The 19,975-nt window shown below is 39.6% G+C and overlaps 2 long non-coding RNA genes across 3 annotated transcripts in view; one reads left to right on the top strand and one right to left on the bottom strand.

Annotated features, from left to right (window-relative positions):
* LOC309798861 overlaps positions 1-19,975 on the top strand; it is a 292,612-nt gene that overhangs the window by 112,193 nt on the left and 160,444 nt on the right. The window lies entirely within an intron of this gene.
* Positions 59-18,743, bottom strand: LOC309798852. Of its 2 annotated transcripts, XR_014293243.1 has the most exons (4): positions 18,141-18,743; positions 8,437-8,554; positions 7,643-7,806; positions 59-618 (listed from the first exon to the last, which is right to left on the bottom strand). It is a non-coding gene; the product is annotated as an uncharacterized lncRNA (long non-coding RNA). The 2 variants fall into 2 exon arrangements; XR_014293244.1 differs by lacking the exon at positions 18,141-18,743 and having other exon boundaries at positions 8,437-8,688.

Here is a 19,975-nt window from a genome sequence, read left to right as displayed (position 1 = left end):
TCCTTGTGGGCCCTGTAAATATAATCTTTTCTTAAGTGTGCCTTGCCACAAAGGTTGAGAAGCTCTGCTGTATATAATCATCCCCATAAATGTTTGAAAATCAACTACCTGCCATGCTTTTTTTCAGCTCCTCTTGTCAGGTTTAAATAATCCCAGTATTTCCCTCCCCTCTTCCTACATCTTCCTTTCTAAACTCTTTATCTTCATGATAGCTGTTCTCTGAACTGTCTCCTAATTTCTCATGTCTTTCTTAAACTGTGATGCCCTTTATTTGACACCCATGGCCTAGCACAGTTACTTGATCTCCTGTGAAAGGGTTAGACAGCCTTCAAACCCACAGAGTCTTCTTTCAATTATGCAGGAACAGGTAACCTACCCTGAGGATAAAATCTGCCAAGAGGCACCACTTCCTCCTGACCTTGATATGCAGCCTCAGCCAAGTTTTCATTTAATAAATATTTCCTGCTGGAAACTAGGAGACACAAGTACCTGTAAGTCGCAGGCTCTGTCCTTAAGGACCTCATGGTGCAGTTTTAGGGGCAAGCCCTACACAGGTCAAGAGTTACATAACCGCACAGGAGAGGTCCCCCATGGCATTTGTGAATTGGCAAGTGATCTCTGGAATAGATCAGAGAAGGGACAGATGCTATGGGTGATAACTGCTCAGACATTTTATGCTCCTTAGGAAGGTATCCCTGCATGCCTCTCCAATTTTCTGATACAAATTAACGATTCTTGGAGAAGATGGTTAAAGAAGAGCTTTTCTCTTTTAAAAGGGCACATGTTGGCTAGATATCCTTACATACATGTGTGTGCCTTGCGTGTAAAACTTACAAGAAGTTTCAATAAAAAGGCTTTTCCCAAAATGTTAATAAGATTCCTTTTCAGAACCTGGTAGAGCTCCTTCAAAATTGAAAGGAACAAAGGACTAAATGTACAGCACTTTTCTTTGCTTTTTTTTTTCTTTTTGTACCAACCACAAATAAACTCCATTGGTATTTAATAGCAGAAGTTCACAGCACTTATCCTTCCTAGACTAACATCAATTATAAATTATAAATTTATTTGTCTAATTTATAAAACATTTTGCTTTCAGCGATCTCAGTGGATTTTCACAAACATCCTGTGATGTAAACAGTACAGGTATTATTGTGCCCATTTTATCAGTAAATAAAACTGAAGTTCAGAGATGGGAAGAAACTTCCTTAGATGGTTCAATTCAGCAAGTAAGTAGTAGAGCCCTGCCTACTAAATTCCCCACATTCTCAATGCTACTATTTTAAACAATATAAATAAGTGACTTCTTAAAAAGTATGCCCTGGTACTAAAATTAAAGTGGTTATGTGATTGAGAATATTCACTTTATCCATTAAATGAGGCCAAATTTGGGAAGTAAAGAAAAGCTATTTTTGGCATCCTATCACCTCTTAGGTACCTTTTCCTTTTCATTCTTAGCACCAGTATCTTGATAAGTTTTCTCTATTGCCCTCTTAAAACCTACTTTCAAGAACTCTATTACATATGATTCTCAGTAAGGTATAAATGAATAATAAAAGCTTAAAATGTCATCCCTCCCAGGAACACATGTCACACATTTTACATATATCTGACACCAAAGCCTTGTAATAAAGCTCTCACCAGAGCATTTCAGGCAGCCATCCTGAGGTGGCAGTGGTGGCTTTCAGTAGAGTGAGATCTTCTCCTCTCCGTCCAATGACATCTTCCCAGTTGACCTTCGTCACTACACAGAAGTCTGGTCCCAGATTTCAGGCTGCACATGGTTAGATTATCCCCAAGAAAGAGTATTTTCCAAAAGCTCTACTAGAATAGTACGCTGCCTATTGGAGGAGACTCAGTAGGGATAAGTCGTTCGTCTAGGATTGTCACATGTCCTCAGTGCACTCGCTCACACCCTGGCCACAGTCCCAGGGATGAGCCACGTAGAGGGAGCTTTTTTTAGGTTACCAAAAAGCCTGAAGAACAACAGATTAGTCTAGAGTAGAATCCTTTAAAACTGAACTTAACACTGCCGCTTTAAGATGTTCTTCGTTCATACACACACCACACTTTCATTGAACTCTACCATGTAGTATTTCTAGTAGAAATATCAAGAAAATAAGGCATTGCCTCTGCCCTCAGGCAGGTCATAGTTCAGTAAGTAAGGCCTGCAAACAACTATAATAAAGTGATATGAACTATAAAAGAAGTAGGAATAAGAACACAATGAAAACACAGATGAAAGAGCAATTAATTCTTCCGCCAGGAGGGAGACGAGAGAGAGGCAGGGAAAATTTCAGACGTGGTGCCAACTGAGATGGGCCTTGTGAGGTCACCTCCTCCTCCTTTCCGTTCTTGCCCTGGCCCTCTTCCTGTTCCTCACCCCCTTCCTCCTCACCCTCCTTTGCTTCTTTCTTTAGACTTTAATTTTTAGAGCAGTTTAAGGTTCACAGCAAAACTGAGCAGAAAACACAGAGCTCCCATATGCCATCTAACCCCCCCCCAACACCCCTCCACACACACAACCTCTCCCACTATCAACATCCAGCACCAGGACTTCCCTGGTGGTGCAGTGGTTACGCCTGCCAATGCAGGGGACATGGGTTCGATCCCTGGACCAAGAAGACCCTACATGCCACGGAGCAGCTAAGCCTGTGCACCACAACTACTGAGGCAGTGCTCTAGAGCCTGTGAGCCACAACTACTGAGCCCACAAGCCATAACTACTGGAGCCCACACACCTAGAGCCCGTGCTCTGCAACAAGAGAAGCCACTGCAATGAGAAGCCCATGCACCACAACGAAGGGTAGCCCCCGCTCACTGCAACTAGAGAGCCTGCACGCAGCAAAGAAGACCCAACACAGCAGAAAGGAAGGAAAGGAAAGGAAAGGAAAGAAGGGAGAGAGGGAGGGAAGGAGGGAGGGAGGGAGGAAGGAAATAAAAAAAAATGCAGCACCAGAGTGGGACATTTGTTACAATCATACCTACATGGACACATCATTATCACCCAGAGCCCATAGTTTACGTGAGTTAGACAAGTGTATAGTGACATGTCTCCACCATTGTAGTATCACACAGAGTAGTTTCGCTGCCCTGGAAATCCTCTGTGCTCTGCCTCTTCACTGCATCCTCCACCCTAACCCCTGGCAACCACCAATCTTTTTACTGTCTCCAGTGTTTTGCCTTTTCCAGAATGTCATATAGCTGAAATCATACAGTGTGTAGGTAGCCTTTTCAGATTGGCTTCTTTCACTTAGTGATATGCATTTAAGGTTCCTGCATGTATCTTCATGGCTTAATAGCTCATTTTTTTCAGTGCTGAATAAATACTATTCAGTTGTCTGGATGTACCACAGTTGATTTATCCATTCACCTTAGACATCTTGTTGCTTCCCAGTTTTGGCACCTATGAATAAAGCTCCTATAAACTCTTTTTCTTAAAAAAACACGTTGTTGAGGCATAATTCACATACCATATAATTCACCCACTAAAAGTGTACAGTTCAATGACTTTTAGTATATTCACAATGTTGTGCATCCATCACTACAATCAATTTGGGAACATTTTCATCACTCTAGAAAAGAAACTCTGTTCCCCCTAGCCTTCACCCTTCAATCTCATCACTCTCCCCAGCCCTAAGTTACCACTAATCGACTTTCTCTATAGATTTGTCAATTCCAGACATTCATATAAATGGAATTATACAATATGTGGCCTTTTATATCTGGCTTCTTTCACTTAGCATAATGTTTTCAAGGTTAGTCCATGTTGTTACATGTATCAGCACTTCACTTCTTTTCATGGCAAGTAATATTTCATTTTATGGATATACCACATTTTGTTTATACACTGATCAGCTGATGAACATTTGGTTTGTTTCCACTTTCAGCTATTATGAATAAAGCTGCTATGAACATCTGTGTACACATTTTGGTGCAGACATATGTTTTCATTTCTTGCTTATTCATTTTTGCAATAACTTAAAGTCACACTTTGTCTAAGTTTGTTGTTTTCTGAGATTTTGGTAATATAACCATATCAGACTCCCTATGAAATGAAAGCTTTGGAGTCTAAATGCAGTTTTTGTCAAATGTCTGGGTGCATCAATTTGTCCTCCTGCCAACACTCTCAAAATTAGCCCTTGAGTCAGCAGGAATGATGGTGATGCATAATGCTTAACATTTAAAAGTAATGAACACCTTATGTTCTCAAGTTCCTATTCTTAGAAAATCAGAGGAGGGTGTGGGAAGAGAAAGTGCAATCCAGCTAAAGTGAACATGAGCAAACCTATAACATATATAAAAGTGTATGTGTGGTCACACTAAAGCATTGGCCATGTGTCTGAGGATGAGAGTAGCAAAAAAAAATTAGGCTGAGAAAGAAGGGGACTCAACTGTGAATGACTTTGAATGATAGTTTAAGAAGCCTGAACTCTGGACCAAGGGAGTGGGAAGCTAAGGTTTTCATAACCAGAAGAATGGCATTCCCAGATCTCTGTTTTGGAAAGATGACTGGCAAGGTGACTGAGAGTTAGGGGGAAACATGCAAATTATATCACATAGGACTCTTTCTCTTGCAGATGATAGAAAACCTAATGAATTCTAGCTTGAGCAAAATTTTTAATTTACTGGCTTCTATTTCTCTATAACACAGGAGCAGATTCAGTTTCTGACCTGCTACCTCTTGGTTCTGCTTTCTTGGTGTTGACTCATTCTCAAGCCACTTCTCTTATAGTCCCAAGGTGGCATCCAGCCAGGAAAAACAGAATTGTTGTCCCAGTTTCTCAACCAAAGTCCCAACATTCAAGTGACTGGGACCAGCTCAGGTCATAAGAACACCCATGAAATAATTACTGGGAACCAGAGAATACTACTGGCCTAGTCTAGGTCAGTGCTACTCAAAGTGTGGTCCGTAGACCAATGCCTGTTTCCACATTTTTGTTACCATCTACAACAAGATAAGTTTAGACAATGGAATATTACTCAGCCATAAAAATAAACGAAATTGAGTTCTTTGTAGTGAGGTGGGTGGACCTAGAGTCTGTCATACGGAGTGAAGTAAGTCAGAAAGAGAAAAACAAATACCATATGCTAACACATAGATATGGAATCTAAACAAACAAAAATGGTTCTGAAGAACCTAGGGGCAGGACAGGAATAAAGACACAGAGAATGGACTTGAGGACACGGGGAGGGGGAAGGGTAAGCTGGAATGAAGTGAGAGAGTGGCATGGACATATATACACCACCAAATGTAAAATAGATAGCTTGTGGGAAACAGCCGCATAGCACAGGGAGATCAGCTCGGTGCTTTGCGGCCACCTAGAGGGTTGGGATAGGGAGGGTGGGAGGGAGATGCCAGAGGGAGGAGATATGGGGATATATGTATATGTATAGCTGATTCACTTTGTTATACAGCAGAAACTAACACACCATTGTAAAGCAATTATACTCCAATAAAGATGTTAAAAAAAAAAAGTATAGAAACTGAGGATGGTTAGAAACTTGTACTGCAATTTGAGAGAGTCATTAAATTTAATAATAAAAGCTGAGGCTTATATTTTGTATGTCATAGTTCGTGTGTCATTTTTCCAGTGATTCATTTTTACTATATTTTATACAAGTACCAGTCCACAGTGGATGGGGGTGTGGGAGATGAAGCAAACTGGTCCTTCACCACAGATAGTCTGAGAAACCGTGGTCTCATATACATGGTCCACTGTGAAGCCTGCGGGTGAATCAACATTCTGGAAGCACACAGGGAGACTTTGGGGAGCTCTTTCCCCCTCGCCATGAAAGAAGGCAAAAATAAATGTCTACTATAATCGGGATCTTAGTTGGAGAGAGGAAGGACATTCCCAGACTTACTTTAGCTCTCTTATTTTCTCAAGCTTTTTTCCACGTTGATCTGCCCTTATTCAGAGTCCCTAGTAAGATTTTACTCTGCATAAGCTTTGGATATGGCCAGTTTAATAGGCTAAACATTACATGGGCAGTCACCTACCTTGCCCATTAAAACTTGTATTACTAGAATCAAAGCATTTGAATGGCTCTCTTAAGCCATTAAGAGAAAAACAACTTTGAGCTAGAGTAACACAAGGTAATTACTAAGCTGAGCGAAATTCCTCTGCCATACTCTTGGCACTGAGGTATGGAAACTCTACAGCCCTATAAGAAGTCTGAAGGAAAAAAATGTTTTATACAAATTTCAAGGGTCTAAGTTTCTCATTAAAAGTACATTTTAGAAAGTTGTTTTAAGTTAACTTGCTAGGGCAGTTGTACGGCAAGCAGACGGATGTAGCAATTTGTCAAACTGCAGCTTTCATCTCTCTTTTAAAATAATATGGAAACAATAAAAACAATTAAAACTAAAATTAAAAAAGCATAATCTGAAAGAGTATTTTGATTTTTTTCTAATTAAAGCTCTGCAATTAAAGTTTTGCTGGAGAACAACCTGTGTTTTTAATCTCACAAAGGGCTAATAAATGCACAGAATTTGAGATGTCTGCTAAAACTCAGAGCTGGAAGTGACCTTGGAGAACCTTCTAGTCTGGCTTTCTCATTTTACAAATTGGAAACTGAAGCCAGAGCAGGTTTATTTCTTTTTTCCTTAATCCTTTCTTTCGTGTGTGTGCATGTGTGTGTTTTCTCTTGGTGTCTGCACATAATTTAGTCACTCAATATAGGACTTTCTTCTTTCCAGTATGAAGACAAGGACTCAACAAACACCAAAGTTTATGCAGTACTACCTCGAAATCTGCAATTTTTGCCTAAGTGAACTTCACAAACCATTGAGATAGTAATGCATTTTTGTGAAAACCAAATGGAAATACAGCATGTGCCTTCATGCCTTCTGCAATAAAATAAGCTGAATGTAACTTCAGTATTCTTTGGTGACCCCAGCTTAGTCTAATAAACAGCTGTGATACTGCAGAGGAGCAGGTGTAGGCGGTCTGGGACATGGACACAAATGTGCATTGTCTCCAGCAGTGCCCCACAAACCTGCTATCATTTATAAAGTCCATCACCTGTATTTTAGGAGTTTACCTGTTTTTCATATAAACACAACAATTGTTTGTCAAATATACGTGCAAAACTGACCTATGACAGAACTGCCTTTAGCAGGTCACAGGGCTACCCTAAAGAGTTAATGTAGTTTGGATCACTTTTATCCCCTCAGGGGGTGAGGGAACGACAGGAAGGAAATGGAATATAACAAATAATATAAGATTTGGTGGGTACTTAATTTGTGCCCCAAACTTTCACTCATTTCATTTCTTAACTATCTTGTGAGAGAAGAAATATTTCTCTCACTCACAGATAACAAGACTGAGCCCCAGAAAGATTAAATAACTTGCCCAAGGCCGTAAGAGCTAAAAAGTGAAAAAGTAAGGATTTGAACCAAGCTTGCTTTGGTCCCAGACGTGCGTCTTCAGTCCACACAATACTGTCTCAGAGAGTAGAGTCACTGGGTGTTGATCACTGACTTCATTTTAGCATGCCAGGAGCTGTATTTTGCTGTATAACAAACCATCCCAAAAATTAGTGGCTTAAAACAATGAACATTTTATTTGCTCATAATTCTGCAATCTGGGTTGGGCTTGGCTGGGTGACCCTTCTGTTGATCTTACTGAAGGCTACTCACGTGGATTCATCCAGCTGGCAGGTCAGCAGGGGCCTGGGCTTGACTGAGACACTGGGATGGCCAGGCTTGTCTCTCAGGGCCTCTCCCTCTTATGTGGCTTTTCTGACAGCCTCTCCACATAGCTCCAGCAGGCTAACAGAATTCTTATAAAGCAGATCATGGCTCTGAAGAGAACAAAAGCAGAACTTCTTAAGGCTTGGAACAAGAACTGATAGAGCATGACTCTGCCACTTCCAGTTAATTAAAATAAGTCATACTCCCAACTCAGGTTCTAAGAAAGAGGACTACACAGAGGCAAATACTGGGAGATCACGGGGGGCCAACAATGTAACAGTGGTCGCTATACTCTGCTTGAACTGTGGCACAATCAACTGTAAAAGTTGCTGTTTCTTCTATACCTTCCATTTTTCTTACGTCCAGTTTTTCACTCTTTTCCTGTTTGTTTCTCCACTTTCTCCTACGATTTCTTAGCTTTTCTGCATTGTAACTGGCCTTCCCTAGGCAGCCACAAATAAAGGATGCCTCTCCTTCAGAGCAGTGAACTGACCAATCGCATCTTGTCAACCTTTTTCTTCAGGTCATCAGTCTTTGCTAAAGTGTTCTACTGACAGAGGTTTCTTTGTCTAGGTTTTTGTTTCATTTTGCTTTGCTTTATAAACTGGGTTCAAAGCTGGAAGTCTAATTTAAAGGAAGTAGGACATTACTGCCTCAAGAAGCAACTTAAGTGAGTACATTTAAAAGCTTCACCCTTATAAATAAAATTTAGAATCTATCATACTCCTCTTCAGTTTTACCTGCAAGAAGGCAACATGTCCAGTTCAATGGCCAAGGCAACAAATCAATGTTTATCATGTTTTACATGCTTTAAATTCCTTTAGCAGTCATTCACCAGGGCAGAGAAGGAAGAGAGGCCTGTAGGAATCAGATAACTTCCAGCAGTACAATTCTAGTTCACAGCAGGTTGCTTCTTACACGTAGCTAAAATGAGATCCGATTAAATTTCCATTGAATCATTCAACCTGTCTGATCACTGCTTTCTGCTGTCAGGAGAGCATTAATGTCAGCATTCAGCCTTTGCTCATCATGTGGGAGAAGGATGTGTGTAGGGAGTGGAGGGTGGCTTGGGCATGGCTGGGGGGAGGAATGAGGGACGGCTTCTTAGTAAGGTCTGAGAAAGAGGGAGGTTGCTTTATTTGTTGAGATGGGGTGATTCAACTCCCAAAGTGAATTCTGAGAGACAGCTGCACACAGAAGAGAGATGGTGATTAGAACTAATTATTGTTGTTGTAGATGGTTTGCATTTCTATAGCACTTTGTATTTACAAAGAATTTTGTAATCGCTTATTAACTTTCCTGCACCAGAACCTTGTGACATGGGCAACAGTACCACAGATGTTTGTATTTGTCTTCTGGGAAGAATTTTGAGCTGCTTCGGCCATATACTAGAATTAAGGAATCAAAATCCTTATTGCACCTCTTTTACTTCCTTTGTGACTTTGAGAATCCGAATAAGAAGAACTTGAACACTGTTTTATTCTCTAATTTTATTATGAAGAGTAACTCATGAAGATGGTTTAGTACTTTGCTAAATTAAAAAAGATATTATATATAGGTACATAATAACAACACTAACTTCTCAAAAATTGTTTTCTTCAGATTTTTAAAAAATAAAATTAATAATAGTGTCTATATCATATTTTTACATATCAAGTGTTTAGCATAGTGCCTAACGTATTTACCTAATGAGTGCTTAATACATGTTATCCATTATTAATACTGTAACAAGACCCAAGTAACATATGCATTCTTATTGCCTCCACTTGATTTCTTTCTTTCGTGTTCCTGTCTTTGGGTAAAGATGCATGCAGATGTACCTTCACTTATTCAGCAATATTTATTGAGTGACTACTGTTTATCAAGCATTGTTCTTGGAGCTAGGTATAGAGCGGTGAACAAAAAAGGAGTGCCTGCTCGCATGAAGCTTATATTCTGGCAGGATGGGGAGGACTCACATCATTGTGGAGGAGGGACTTACATTCTAATGGGAGTTAGGCTGGGATAGAGAATAGAAGCATGATTAGGGTATATTTAGAATATGTGTGGAAAAACTTGTTCCTGAAACATTTATATCCAAATAGTATTTTGTTATAGCAATAGGTTAAGTGTTTATGTTTAAGCTATTTATATAAAAATATTTAAATATATACTTGTTTATTTTAGGAAAAATATACTTAGGAATTTATAATATATTTAAAGAAAATATTATTTTATTTATTATAATATAAATAATAATACCACCATACTGAAATTTTTTAAGATAGAAAAAGTATCTATAATTTCATTACAATATTATTCCTTTTAAGTCACCTGCTTCAACGTAGGAAAAATGGGCTCAGTTTCCTGACATTTGGGCATGCCTTGGAGCGGCAGACAGCTCAGTGGGATGGCAGCCGTGGGAAAGGATATCACCTAAAGGCATCCTGAACTCCCTTAGCCCAGAGCCTGCTTTGAAGGGATGAGGTAAAGGGAGAGGAATATTGGCCATGCTGAAAAAGAGCAGGTAAAGATGAGTAGACTGGATCAGAATTAAGTCCCTGGGACATGCCAGGTGCCAGAAGACCAGAGAGAAGGTTCTGGAGGTCGAGAGGAGCCCCAGGTTCTCACTGTTGCCTTCTCAACCTCAGGTGATTTCTGGGGAAACAGCTGCCCCTACCCCCGCAAGGTAAAGACTTCACACTTTTCTTTCTGTTAGGGTATTAGGGCTGTGGATTGACATGCAAGCCAGAGTCCTTGCTTAGATGACCCTGAAACGAGTTAATTTGGAGTTCCACAATCTGTGATTTTGGCCTCTTGCCCTCTTTTCCAGCTTCCACCAATGTCTTCTCAGTCTGGGTTCTTGCCTGGATACATCTAAATTTTGATGCAGTTTCCCAATTTATTCCTCACTCTTCGGACACTGAAATGAGTTGATGAACAACTTGTAGATTTTTTTTTTTCAGTACGCGGGCCTCTCACTGCTGTGGCCTCTCCCATTGCAGAGCACAGGCTCTGGACGCGCAGGCTCAGCGGCCATGGCTCACGGGCCCAGCCGCTCCACGGCATGTGGGATCTTCCCGGACTGGGGCACGAACCCGTGTCCCCTGCATCGGCAGGCGGACTCTCAACCACTGCGCCACCAAGGAAGCCCCAACTTGTAGATTTTTAAGGTCAGAATTAGAGTTATGGAATTGAAAAATATGCCCAAAAAGGTCATCTGGGAAGTTTCTCTCCATGTTCCTGACCCTGTCTGAAAAGTTTGTTTGTTTCTTTGTCCTGCTTAAAACTTTAGTTCTCTGACAGCAAGATTTCATAAAATGAGACCAACAGTCACACAGTCACCAACAGTCATACCAGAAATCTTCATGAATATCAGGAGTAAATGTCCCCAATCTTGATGGAAATGTGTTGGGGGCTCTTCTGCCTTCTTCTAGGCCCCTTCCTGAGACACTCCCTTGATTCTGCTCTGGGTGTGAGTACTAGCTGCAAAGCCCTTAAGCTTTCTTTATTCTGGACACTAGGCCCACTGGCTTCCTGGCACCTCCTTTAATGGTGCAGCCTCCATGCTTTGTCATTCTGTTGGAAAATCCTATAAGGTTTAGGAACAAGAGATGTTGTTTTAGGAGAAAACTCCCAATGGTGTCTCTGATCTCAGGTTCCTTCTCTGTTACCAAAGGAAAAGTCAGCCAGGTCATCCGCTGACATGAAGAGACCCAGGCAGGAGTCCACAGCAGCACTTCAGTGCACTGAGAAACCTGCATAAACAGATGCCTTGTCCCAGGTGCTGAGAATTTAAACTTCAGGCTTGGATGAAGCCCCTAGACACATTAGGGAGACGACCAACAGGTTTTCTATTTTACATAGAAATGCTAATCTCACTTGCAGAAGAGAAGTACCAAAATAGTATTATGATTATAACAGTAGAAATGTAGGAGTGTGGAATTTGTAATGTTATAGACAAATTAAGCACGAAATGCAAATACCACATCAGAGTGGGCTGTGTATCCAGATCTCAGCTGAAATTCTCGGAAAGGGTTACAATGGCTAACGAGTGCAGCTGACTAAAGGGCTACGATGTGAGGAGATGGAGTGGGTAAAAATAGGTGATGTAGAGAGAGGAGGAGGCAGTCTTAGGTTTGTGACATCTCCTCAGCTCTTCTGGGGAGGTTGTTCATAGATTTGAATATCTACAGTAATGAGTTCTCCCACTGAAATACGTCTACTTGAGAATTAATAACTGTTACTTGGGAGGATAATACAGACTGCTGTGTATGATGACGTGACAACTTGAAGACTTAGTACGTTTGGGCTTCTCTAACAATACCATATACTGGGTGGCTTATAAATAGCAGGAATTATTTCTTTTGGCTCTGGAGGCTGGGAAGCCCAAATCAAGGTGCCAGTCAGTAGATTCAGTGTTTGGTGAGGACCCAGTTCCTGGTTCGTAGATGGCCATCTTTTTGTTGCAATCTCAGATGGTGGAAAACAGAGGGGGAAGCAAGCTCTATCCTGACCCTTATAAGGGTACAATCCCATTCATGAGGGCTCCACCTCCATGACCTCATCTAATCCTAATGACCTCCCAAAGGCCCCACTTCCTAATACCATCACATTGGGGTTAGGGTTTCAAAATGTAAATTTGTAAGGGACATTTAGTCCATACAAAGACATTTGATAACCTGCAAATCTGATTGCTGCCATCCTCTGCTCAGAGTGCTCCAGTGGATCCTAGTGCCATAGCACAAGTCACTCATTATTTATTGGTTTGCTCATATTATTTTTTTCATTCTTTCCACAAATATTTGTTGAGTAGCAGTCTGTGCTAGGTGCTGGCGATGTAGCAGTAAAGAAGACAGACAAGGGAGACCCACCCCTCTTGGAGCTTGTATCTTGTGGAGACAGACAATAAACAAATAATTTAAATGGAGGTGGTATTTTAATAATAAACTAATGTGGATTTGTTTCACAGACATCCTAACCCCAATCATGTTTCCCAAATCCAGTCGTATTCCCTTGTAGCCATTCCACCAGTATGTTCTCCACCATAAAGAACCATAAGATAGAGGGGAAACTCCCTCCAGAGAAAATGATGAAGTAAAAGAAAGCACTTTCATTGAGAGTAGGGGTATGGAGGTGGGAGGATGTAACAGAAATATTCAGATAGTGCGAAGGTGATCTGAGACCCTTTGAGCCTGATGGCAGGTACAAACCTTGGAGAAGCTCTAAGTTTGATGTGGAGGTGGGGAAGGGGAGAGTAGACAACGAAGGAGCATCTGTGAAGGCAAGTGTCTGGGTAAAACTCCTCCCCAAATGCTGCTCGTTCTCAGTGGTCTGTGTTTAGAATGCAGAGGTTCAACAGTCCCTGTGTAGCCCTAGAGTACTGTGAGGACAGCAAGACCAAGGGACACCGGAGCCACTGAGATGATGACCGTAATGGAGGTTGCTGGTGGTGCTTGTTGATCCCAAGTGGGTTCCAGAAGGACAGAAACTAACAGTCAGGGATGGATTAGAGATAAACAGGGTGAAAGAGCTCAATTGAAGACCAGCAGAAAAAGAGTACGGAGACCAGCTGTACTCCCGTGTTTCCAGGGAAGAGTAGTAGACTTTCCCTGACACTGGGACACTGTGTTTGAGAAGCGAGAGGGGAAAGGGAAGAACACTCCTATGAGGGCTGAACTTCGAATTGGCTTAATACTTACCAGAAAGTGACTATCACATATGAGAAGATCAAGAGACAAAGGAGAGAATGAAAAGAAGCCTGGACTGATAGGAAAAGTTTAGCTCATGAGAGTCTTTTTTTTTTTGCCACAAAGCAGAAGCATAATATTTGTCAATTGATTAATGTTTTAAAACACAAGTTTCATGATGCCACGCCCCTACTTAAAATCCTTCAATAGTTTTCCATTACATTTAGAATGAATCCTAAATCTTTAATAGGGCCTAAAAACCTCTGTGATATTGTGGCCCTCCAACATCTTGTAGTACCGCTTCATTTTAATCTCACCAGTCAGAATAATAATAAGCTAATATTTACTGAACAATTACAAACACCCTATGAGGTAGGTATAAATGAGGAAACCAAGGTCCAGAGAGGTTATGTAACTTTTCCAAGGTCACACAGCAAGTTGGGGGCATAGCTGGGATTCAAACCCAGGCCATTTGACTTTGGAACCTGGGCACTTCACCACCACACTGTACTGTCTGTTTCAGTTCCTCATAGTGCAAGTGCTTTCCCACTTCAACCCCCTTGTGTACTTCCCTGTCTAAAACGTTCTTCTTCAAATAAACTCACTCTTTCAGTCTCAGCCTAAATGTCACTTCCTCTGCAAAGCTTTCCCTGATAGCCATATCCCCAAGGTTAGGCTGCATGTCAGTCCTGTACACATCAGGATACCCTTCTTATTCCTAAGTAGCACTTTTTGTAATTTTATATTTATTTTGTGTGATAATATAGTGCTGGTGGGAGGTTGGGTCAAAAATTTTAAACTCGAACACATACACCAAAAAAAGTAGCTTAAAAAAAAAAGCTGACCTAGGGAATTCCCTGGCGGTCCAGTGGTTAGGAATCTGCACTTTCACTGCTGAGGGCCCGGGTTCCATCCGTAGTCGGGGAACTAAGATTCCACAGGCTGCAGTGCTGCCAAAAAAAAAAAAAAAAAGCTGATCTAATCTTACTTTTGAGCCCCAGCCCCCTTGTTTGTATTTCTGACTTGTTTTGAAGAGCATTAGGAAAGTCCTTATACATATAGATAAGTGGTTGTAAAATTTAACAATTTATTTTTATGTACTGTCTTTCAGTCTCAGGATTTTCTTCAGTTAAACAGAGCCATTAGAGAAGTTTTATTCCAATTTTTGTAAAACTTCATAGTTTGGTAGTTTCCAGTGTGTTAAAAATTAGTAGAGGGCCCATTAGAGAGTACATACTATTGTGTATTTATTTTAAAAAAATGTTTATGGATAAAACAGAGCAATGGGCTTGCATGACATCATGCTTATAATTGAAACTAGTAGTCCTACGTGGAGTATTTGCTGGTGCTAGGGGTTATGTTCCAGGGGCTGATGCTAAGATGCGTAACTTACTGAAGCAGCAAAGAACAGGATGATTAAGAAGAGTTATAAAGAAAGTTTGTAAGAAAAACTGAGAGTCAAGCTGAGAAGCCAAAAGCAGCTGAGACATCTGGTGGCAGGATCAAGGCTGAAAATGAGAGAAAAATGAGAAAAATGCACGTACAGGTTTTTGTGTCATCAGAGGCTTTCATTTCACTAGGTAAATACCTAGGACTGGGATAACTGGGCTGTACGCTAAGTCTGTTAAATTGATAAGAAACTGCTAAAATGTTTTCCAAAGTAGCTGCACCATTTTGCATTTCCACCAGCAATGTATGAGAATGAGAGTTCCAGTTGTTCTACATCCTGACTGGCACTTGGTCACATCAGTTTTGTTGTTGCTGCTGTTGTTTTGGTTTGGTTTGTAGGCATTCTGTTAGGTTTACACTACTATCTCATTGTGGCTTTAATTTGCATTTCCCTAACGACTAATAATATTGAACATCTTTTTACGTGCTGATTTGTCATCTGTGTATCTTTCTTTGGTTAACTGTCTGTTCAAGGCTTTTGTTCATTACAAAACATTACAGATTATTTCCTGTCCCTCTACATCCTTGCCAGCATTTGGTGTTGTCAGTGTTCTGGATTTTGGCCATTTTAATAGGTGTTTAGTGGTATCTCATTGTTGTGTTTTTTTTTTTAATTTAACATCTTTATTGGAGTATAATTGCTTTACAGTGTTGTGTTAGTTTCTGCTGTATAACAAAGTGAATCAGCTATACGTATACATATATCCCCAATCCCCTCCCTCTTGCGTCTCCCTCCCACCCTCCTTATCCCTCCCCTCTAGGTGGACACAAAGCACTGAGCTGATCTCCCTGTGCTCTGTGGCTGCTTCCCACTAGCTATTTTACATCTGGTAGTGTATATATGTCAACGCTATTCTCTCACTTCGTCTCAGTTTACCCTTCCCCCTCCCCGTGTCCTCAAGTCCATTCTCTACATCTTCATTTTCATTCCTGTCCTGCCCCTAGGTTCATCAGAACCATTTTTTTTTTAGATTCCATATATATGTGTTAGCATATAGTATTTGTTTTTCTCTTTCTGACTTACTTCACTATGTATGACAGACTCTAGGTCCATCCTCATTGTTTTAATTTGTATTTCCTTGATGACATGTGATGTGGGGCATCTTTCATGTGCTTATTTGCCATCTGTATATCTTTTTTTGCCCATTTTAAAATTGGGTTGTTTGTTTTATTACTGTGGAGTTTTGAGAGTTTTTTTATATATTTTGGATAAAGTCCTTTGTCAAATATCTGATTTGCAAATATTTTCTCCCAATTTGTGGCTTGTCTTTTCATTCTCTTAACAGTATCTTTCAAAGAGCAGAAGTTCAGAATTTTGATGAAGTACAATTTATCAATGTGATCTTTTATGAATCTTGCTTGGATAGTATATTTAAAAACTCTGTTCCTAGCTCAAAATCACAAAGGTTCTCTTGTGTTTTCTTCTAAGAGTTTTAGTATTATACTTTGCCTTTAGGTCTGTGATCAATCTTGAGTTAATTTGGAGTGTGTGAGGTATAAGTCAAGAATCAGCTGGTCTTTATTGTGAGGGGGGTGCAAATGGATGCACAATTATTCTGGCACCATTTGTTGAAAAGTCTTATCATTTCTTCATTGATTTGGCTCTTCACTTTGATCAAAAATCATTTGTCCATTTATGTGTTGGATCTATTTCTGGACTCCCTGTTTTAGGAATTGACTATTATTTTTTCCTTAAAGGGCCAGATATTAAATAGTTTAGGCTTTGCAAGTCAGATGGTCTCTGTTGCAACTACTCAACTCAGTTACTGTATCATGAAAGCAACTATAGACAACATGTAAACGAATGAGCATGACTGTGTTCCATAAAACTTTATTTTCAAAATAGGCTGTCGGTCACATTTGGCCCACAGGCCACAGTTTGCCAATCCCTGCTCTATTCTGTTCCATTGACTTTTGTGTCTCTCTTTTCTCCAGTACCACACTGTGTTGGTCACTGTAGTTAAGCCTTGAAATCAGGTAATGGGAGTCCTCCACTTTACTTACCTTTTCTTCAGTTGTTTTGGGTATTCTACTTTCTTTGCTTTTCCATATAAATCTATAAGAAATCCTGCTGGGAATGTACAGATCCAATTGGGAAAATTGAAACATTAACTAAATTAAATTTTCCAGTCTTTAAACTTAATATGTCTCTTTGTTTATTTGGATCTCCTCTGATTTTTTTCATCAGCAATTTTTTTCCATCAGCATTTTGTAATTTCCAAATATTTGGGAATTTTCCAGAAATCTTTCTAGTCATTAAATAATGACTTGCAGTTTAATTATTTTATGATCAGACAATATACTATGTACAATTTTAATTTTTAAAAAATTGTTAAGGTTTGTTTTACAGCCCAGAATATGGCTTATCTTGATGAATACGCCATGTGCACTTGAAATGAATGTGTATTCTGCTCCTGTTGGGTGGTGTGCTCTATAAATGTCAATATGGTCAAGTTGGTTAATAGTATTGTTCTGGTCTTCTATATCCTTGCTAATTTTTGGTCTACCTGTTACAGAGAGAGCGGTATTTAAATGTCCAGGTGTACTTGTGCATTTGTCTCTATCTCTTTTCTATCAGTTTTTGCTTCATGTATTCTGGAGCTCTGGGTTCTTAGGAGCATATACATTTAAAATTGTTCTCTTCTTGGGTAGTTGCCCCATTCTTCACTATAAAATTTTCCTCTTTACTGCTGGTAATTTTCCTTGTTCTGAGGTCTGCTTTTTCTGACATTGAAAGAGCCAATCCAGCTTTTTTTCTGATTAGTGTTTGCATTACCTATCTATCTATCTATCTATCTATGTATCTACCTAGTAGGTTTCTTGAAAGCAGCATACTGTTATATAGTTTGGTCTTTTAAAAATTGAATGTGAGAATTTCTTTGTTTTAATTGGTATGTATAGACCATTTATATTTACTGTGATAATTGAAATGGTTAGATTTAGTTGTACATTTTATTATTTTCCTGTTTGTCTTTGTTTCTTGCTCCTCTTTCCTGGCTTCTATTGGAATTTGTGCATATTTACTAATATTCTGTTTTAACTTATTTACTGGCTTTTGGCCATGTAGCTTTGCATCATTTTTAGTGGTCGCTCCAGTGATTATAATATATAATACATACCCAGCTCTCACAGTCTATTTAGATTTAATATCACTTCGAGTGAAACACAGGAGCCTTGCAACCACAAAGCTCCCTTTATCATGTCCCTTTATCAGTGTCTTATGTATTACATCTATAAATACAATGTTGTAATTGTTGGTTTCAACATTCATACATATATTAAAGTACTTAAGAGTAGAAAAATAGTCTATTTATCCTGATATTTACCCTTTCTGTTGTTCTTCCTTAATTCTTGAAGTTTCAGCTTTCCTTCTGGGATCATGTCTCTTAGGCCTGAAGAACTTCCTTTAGAATATCTTTTAGAGCAGGTCTACTGGTGACAGATTCTGTTAGTTTTCTTTCTTATGAGAATGTTTCTAGTTCATCTTCATTTAAAAAAACTTTTAAAATTAAGATATAGTTGAGGTACAATATTATATAAGTTACAGGTGTACAACATAGTGATTTATAATTTTTTTAGTGATTTACAATTTTTTAAGGTTATACTCCATTTATAGTTATTATAAAATATTAGCTATATTCCCTCTGTGTTTGTATAATATATCCTTGTAGCTTATTTATTTTATTTTATTTTAATTTTTTTTAAACTTTATTTATTTTTGGCTGCGTTGGGTCTTCGTTGCTGCGCACAGGCTTTCTCTATGTGGTGAGCGGGGGCTACTCTTCGTTATAGTGCGCGGGCTTCTCATTGCGGTGGCTTCTCTTTGTTGTGGAGCACGGGCTCTAGGTGTGTGGCTTCAGTAGTTGCGGCACGTGGGCTCTAGAGTGCAGGCTCAGTAGTTGTGGCGCATGGGCTTAGTTGCTCCGTGACATGTGGGATCTTCTCGGACCAGGGCTCAAACCCATGTTGCCTGCATTGGCAGGCAGATTCTTAACCACTGCACCACCAGGGAAGTCCCTGATTTTATACATAATAGTTTGTACTTCTTAATCTGCTGTCCCTATCTTGCCCCTCCCCACTTCCCTCTCCCCACTGGTAACCACTAGTTTGCTCTTTATATTGTGAGTCTGTTTCCTTTTTGTTATATTCGCTGGTTTGTTTTATTTTTTAGATTCCACATATAAGTGATACCATACAGTATTTGCCTTTCTCTGTCTGACTTATTTCACTTAGCATAAGTACCCTCTAAGTCCATCCATGTTGCAAATGGCAAAATTTCATTCTTTTTTATGGCTGAGTAGTATTCCATTGTATATATATACCGCATCTTTATCTAGTCATCTGTTGATTGACACGTTGCTTCCATATCTTGACAGTTTGAACACTGGGGTGCACGTTAGTTCATCTTCATTTTTGAAGGACATTTTAGCTGGAATGTGGAATTTTAACACTTTAAAGATGTTGTTACACTGTCTTCTGGCCTCTATGGTTTTTGATGAGAAATTCAGTCATTCAAACTGTAACGTAGTATTTTTTTGTTGTTGTTAATTTTTATTGGAGTATAGCTGTTTTGTAATGTTGTGTTAGCTTCTATTGCACAGCAAAATGAATCAGCCATACATGTACATATATCCCCTCCCTTTTGGATTTTCCTCCCATTTAAGACACCACAGTGCATTAAGTAGAGTTCCCTGTGCTATACAGTATGTTCCCCTCAGTTGTCTATTTTATGCATAGTATCAATAGTGTATATGTGTCAGTCCCAATCTCCCAATTCCTCCCACCTCACCCCTTTCAAAAGCCCCTTGGTATCCATACATTTGTCTCTACATCTGTGTCTCTATTCTGTATTGCAAATAAGGTCATCTGTACCATTTTTCTAGATTCCACGTATACATGTTACTATATGATATTTGTTTTTCTCTTTCTGACTTACTTCACTCTGTATGACACTCTGTAGGTCCATCCACGTCTCTACAAATGACCCAATTTCATTCCTTTTTATGGCTGAGTAATATTCCTTTGTATATATGTACCACATCTTTTTATCCATTCATCTGTCGATGGACATTTAGGTTGCTTCCATGACCTGGCTATTGTAAATGGTGCTGCAATGAACACTGGGGTGCATGTGTCTTTTTGAATTATGGTTTTCTCAGGG

This window comes from Mesoplodon mirus, assembly GCF_964341445.2.
Source record: "Mesoplodon mirus genome assembly, chromosome: 1".
Taxonomy (NCBI): Eukaryota; Metazoa; Chordata; class Mammalia; order Artiodactyla; family Ziphiidae; genus Mesoplodon; species Mesoplodon mirus.
The sequence above is the reverse complement of the archived record's forward strand: the minus strand, read 5'-3'. Positions and strand labels throughout refer to the sequence as shown.